Source organism: Peromyscus eremicus, chromosome 3 (assembly GCF_949786415.1).
Source record: "Peromyscus eremicus chromosome 3, PerEre_H2_v1, whole genome shotgun sequence".
Taxonomy (NCBI): Eukaryota; Metazoa; Chordata; class Mammalia; order Rodentia; family Cricetidae; genus Peromyscus; species Peromyscus eremicus.
In genome coordinates, this window is record NC_081418.1 from 42,147,285 (window position 1) to 42,153,284 (window position 6,000).

A 6,000-nucleotide genomic window follows, 5' to 3' on the forward strand; every position below is an offset into this window, starting at 1 on the left:
GGTTTCTGGGACAAAGCCATACGCCTGAAAATAAGCCATGGATGTCATGAATAGTGTTCACTTACTCTACTGACTCCACACTCATAGGGTAGCAAAACCTTAGGAAGACTTATTATTTAGTTTGATCAGAGCTGGGTTTGAGTATGAGCATGGTGGCAAACACCTTTAATCCCAGTACTTGAGAGGCAGAGGCAGGAGGATCTCTGTGAGTTTGAGGCTAGCCTGGTCTACATAGTAAGTTCCAAAACAGCTAGACCATGTTTTAAAAAAAAAAAAACAACAACAACCCCCCCCCCCCCCCCCCCCCGGGCTTAGTGGCTCAGGCCTGTTGTCCCAGCACCTGGGAGGTTGAAGCAGGCAGATTGTGAGTTCAAGGCTAACCTGGAATACAAAGTGAGCTCATGTATCAAAAACAAAAATAAGTAGAAACTGTGGGACTGGAGGGATGACTCAGAGATCAAGATTGCATCTACTTTTGCAGAAGACTTGGGTTTGATGCCCAGTACCCACATGGTGGCTTACAACTGCTTATAGCTCCAGTTCCAGGGGATCTGATGGGATCTGGTGGGATCTGATGGGACCTGATGGGATCTGATGCTCTCTTTTGAGTTTGGAAGGTACTTGCGCACACACATGGTCTATGTAAACTCACACAGGCACACATACATACATATAAATATATAATAAAAATTAAAAAATAAATTCAAAACAAATATCATCAAGCCTTATCTGTCATTTAGATCCCAAGGAAGACTGTTAATGTATTCAGAATAACACATCCTTCCTAGACTGTTTACCCCTCATATTCATTCCTCTTTTCTGAATGGAATCCTAAGAATTAGGCCTTAGGCCCGTGAACTCTCCCCTGTGATCTGCTCTGCTGAATTCCCTTGCCAGGCTTCTTAAGTGTGTGGTCTTGGAGTTGGCTCAAGGTTCATGATATGATAGTCTTCACTTTCCAAACAGTTTTTTATCACTCTAGAGGTAACACCATCCCAGGTTTACAAACTGGCCTCTCCTATCAGTATGAATTCCAACCGGCGGCGGTGTGGGCTCTTTCCATTTACTCAAAAACACCACGTAGATGCCAAGTGATGAGCAATGTGGCACCCTGGGTAAGACGTTCCCAGCCTGTGGAGCAAGTTCCTGCCTTGCAAATGGAGGCTGGGCCTTCATCACTAGAAAGGAATGGAGGAGGCCTTGGCTGGGGCCTGCCTTGTCAGAGCTGGAAAGGTGCTGGAGAACCACATTAGCATCTTTGAGGATGTGAGTCTGCCTCGGGCTCCTTATAAATACAGCTTGACTCAGTCAGTGTGTGACTGGTACCCGTGGGACATGAGGTGGCTACTGTTCTTGGGGGCCCTTGTTGGGTCAGGCATCTGTGGCCGAGATAAATTCTTTGGGTGAGTTTCTTTTGAACTTTATTATCATTATTTAGTTATTTCAGCAATTCGGGAGCCAAATGGAGTGATTATACTTTAGGTGGTAGAGCTTAGGGGAAGGACCTGGGCTTTTAGATCTCTTCTGTCCCTGTCATCCTGACCCAGCCACTTCTCTCTGAAACCTGATTTTCTTCTGTGAAACCAAAGCCAGTGGTGTCCCAAGGCCCTCCCCAGCTCCCCAATCTCCTGCTAATTCTGTATTTTCCCCCTCCTTCTTTCTAAGGTCACTTCTAGGCATTTCCTTCACTATTAACTAGGAAGGATGGCCAGAAAGACTTTGTCAGGTTTTTGCCAGGCTTAAAGGGAAAAGCTGGGCCACAGGCTTTGGGGACAGATACCGTGTCAGTGGTGAAGGTATCGCTGGTGCTTTCTCAAAGGCTTCTGGAACAAGGAGGTCAGATAGGTCTTGCCTAGCTATAGCTATGGCAATGCACACCAGGACTCTGTGTGTGTGTGTGTGTGCGCGCGCGCGCGCGCATAGGCTCCACATGCTCTACACAGAAGACTGTGGAGTTGATGGAGGATAGGACATCGGAGAGGAGGCAGGGGAGATGGAAGAGATGCTCTGGTACCCAGGTAGAAGACTGCATTAGAATAACTCATCACCACATAACACTTGGCCTTTTGCAAAGAGCTTTCGTGTGCATTGTCTTGTGGATCATGTAACAGCTCTGTCAGGCAAGCGTGTTATTTTCCTCAATTTAAACATGAAAAAAAAAAACCCTTGTCTTAAAAAGGTTAAGGAACCTGCCCAAAGCTACTTAGCTTGTAAGCAGGGAAGCTGGAATGCTGAATGCAAAGCTTATACCCTTTTTCTGTAACAGAAGTCAGTCAGATGGAATCCTCTGTCTCACTGGTCTACCTGTATATGTGAGGAGTTTATTCTCTGTTGTATTATCTGGCTAAAGGGACCCGAGGATTGTTTATTGAAGCAATTACTTACATGGGACTGAGTCATTTTTACGGGGATGACGGTTCATACCTGCCTCCGCTGCCAAATAGCTCGGAGGGGTTAGGCATAGCAGGTGGCCAGGGAGGAAGATTTTTCCGCGGGCAGCCCAGCAGTAGGTGTGTGATGACTACACTCGCTGCCTGCCGTGTGGGCTGACATGGAGCCGTCAGGCTCCCGCTGCAGCTATTCATGTGGCTGGAAAATCTCTATTTTTCAGGATATAGACCTTTCTTGTGATTCAGTGGGCACCTGAGCTGAGACAATGGGGCCGGGTTCTAGAGTATTCGCTGCAGGAGTTGTGCACACCAAGGGCCGTGTGCTGGAGCTGATGACAAACGGTTTTAATCAAACCATGCCGTGTCATCTCCAACTTCATCACAGGCGCCTCAGTAAAGGTAGGAGAATCTTTGCTGGGATCCATCAGCATGTCCCGGACACCCAGTTCAGTGAATGTAGAGGGCGCAGGACAGCTGGCCTCTGAGCATCTGAATGGTTGGGAAGCCAGGCTGGAGACTGGCTAAGGGACACAAGATGGTGGTTTCTCCCCACCACCCTATCCCCTGCCCTTGCGACGTGGTTCTCCTAGCTCCTTAGTCTCTCTCGTTCTGCTGGTATCACCTGTCCTAGTTTTCAGATATCTTAAGGATGAGACAGTGGCCAGGATAGGTGGAGGTGCTGGGCAGGTGGAGAACAGGAAGGAGCTGCAGAACTGGTTGTCGTGTCAGTGGTAGCTGGCGAGCGTCCCAGGGTTTCCTGAGGCCATCTCTGAATACTATCAATCATAGCTGCTAAGCCTGGGCAGGGATATAGGCGAGAGAGCTGACCACTTAGCTGTCTTTCCGGTAACAGGGGAGGGATGGAAGCTTAGCTGTCAAAACAACTATTGATTGTCCTGAGCATGGGACAGGTGTGAGGGTGAATGAGCAGACGTCACCAACTGTGATGCTAAAGACATCTTGGTGTACTGGGAGTTGAAGAGAGCCAAAGAGCTGTTAAAACAGCCACACAGAACAGGAGGGGCAGACAAGCACCTGCGAATCCCAACATTTCCCTTCACCGAGGTCAATTTCTATCTCCAAAAAGAACTCAAGGTCAAGGTCTTTGAATGGAATTCCAGCTAGTGCAGATGGGGTGAGCTCAACATCTGCATTGTTAGGAGCTGACAAAGATATCTTCCAAACAGAGATAAGGTCAATGAGGCAGGAAAAAGTTTGCCCTTCACACGACGCCCACTGATTTTAGACGTTACTATGCTGATGTTCGTAAGGATAACGGCAGACCCTACTCTCCCACCACTACCAATTTTTAGCGCTATTGTACCAAGCTTTGGTTAGGGAAAGCTTCATGAGTCACATGACCTTGTCTTGAAGGTTAGGTGGGAGACTACCAGGCACTTAAGGGAACACCATGTGCAAAGGCACATAAAGGCAATTGCATGGAATGAACATGAAATTTCAGGAGAGCTGGGACCAAGAAGGTATGCAAAGGTGGGGAAGAGATGGGGAAGGAGCCCCATTCTGTACCAGATCTTCTGCCTTGCCTCTTCCTGCACACTACAGATGTTGTGTCTTTGACCTTGGTAGCTTGGCTCATTAGAACAAGATAGGATGGACTGTGAACTCAATGCTTTCCAGGGCCAGTAAAGTCACTGCGTTCCATTGTCATGGACTGTGCTTGGGAGCATGCAAGTTCTGCTGTGACATCACCACATTGGAGAAAGGAACACGTGCACACATTACAGCCTGGATCGATGTGCCGTCTACTCTTCATACTCCAAAGAGTTCTTCAGCTGTCCTTTCCTTCCCCGTTCCTTCTCCTCCACCCCCTTTCTCTGTGGCCACTCTAGCCAGTGTTATTTTGCAAAGGCCTAATTTTGCCACCCAAGATGCCAATTCTTCTAGCATGTGCATTGAAAAAAGAACACTTTTATTAACTTTAATTATGTGTGTGTATGTACATGTGAGTGCTCAAGGAAGCCAGAGGCATCAGATACCCCGGGACTGGAGTCACAGGCAGTTGTGAGCCAGTCAGCTGTGGGTGCTGAGAACCTAACTTGGGTCATTTGCAAGAACAGTACATGCTCTTAACTGCCAAACTGTCTCTCTGGCCTCTAGCATGCTCATCTTAAAGATACCCCCTTTTCTGGAGTGTTAGAGATGGTGGTTACAGGGTGTGCATTTGTCAAGCTGGTCTTTGTCCTCAGTTAGAAGTGTTTACTCTCCACCGAACCCTCTTCGAGGCTGCTTGCCTGTGACAGAGAAATGGTAGTTTGATACTCCATCTTCCCTGGGCTGTAGTCCAACTCTCTGCAAGTCCAGTGGGTTATGTATTAGTCAACTTTCTGTTGCTGTAACAAAATCCTTGAAACAGAGCTACTTCTCTGTTGCTGTGATAAAATATTCTGACAAGATCAACTTAAGGGAGGAAGGGCTTATTTTGGCTCACAGTGTGAGGATGTAGTCCATTATAATGGATAGTCATGGTGGAAGGGACTTGAAGCAGCTGGTCACTGGCATCCACAGAAGGGAGCGATGAGTACCTGTGCTTAGCTACATTTCTATTTTTGTTCAGTCCAGGTCCTAAGCCCAGGGAGTAAGGCTGCCTCCTTTAGGTTGGCTCTTCCCACCTAACCTATATAGTTCCTCACAGATGTGCCCAGAGGCTTGTCTCCTAGGTAATTCTAAGTCCTGTCAGGTTAATAATTATTGTTAACTGTCACACTAGATAACATACAAAGAGAAAAGATTTATTTCACTTATAGCTTTGGAAGCTACAAGTCCAAGATTGGGTAGCTCTGTCTGTTCAGCCTTTGGCGAGGGCTCCTGTGTGTGGCATTATGGAGGTAGCATGTGTGAGAAGGGGAGATCATGTGGCAAGATGGGTGCCTTGCTCAGTCTTTTAAACTTACTTACTTAGGATCTGACTCTACAAAAGCAGCTTCCAAGGGCCCACTAGACTCCACCCCTTAAAGCCTGCTACCTTTCAACTGGAGATCAGACTTGCAGGATCTGAATCCTTGGGGCATGGTCAAACCATATCTGAACCATAGCAGGTTCAGCGGAGACCTGCCAAACTTGGCTTCCTCTAGGGTCCGCGGCAGATTTCATGGGATGCTGTTAGCTGCAACCTCCAGGAACCCAGGAGGAGGGCTAGGGTGAAAGGATGTGAGCCTTGGGTCCTGGCATCTTATCCAGCCCAGCCACCTGCGCTGAGAACAGCTCTACGGTGAGCCTTGTCTTTAGGTCCTGGTCTAGGTCTTCCCGGAACTTTCCAAAACTAAGTGAAACTCCGGAAGTCCATCCGGATTGAACCGGTTTTCTGGTGAGGAGCCTCCACGTGAGCCTCACATTTTGTTCCCTGTGACAGAGCCATTTACTCTGTCAACAGGTCCTTCAGCCCACATCCCTCTCCAGCAGCTCCTCCAGCATTCACTCATGGCAAAGGGATGACGCATGTGACAGAGTCGAGTGCGGATTCATTTGGGCCGTCACCTAGCAACGCCTAATGGCTCCGCTGGCTCTCTAAGCGAGCTGAGAGCTCAAAGAAGGCTTTTCAGGCCTAGCCTTCTCCCACCCACGCGGGGCTTGGGGGCCTCTTCCCCTGCCG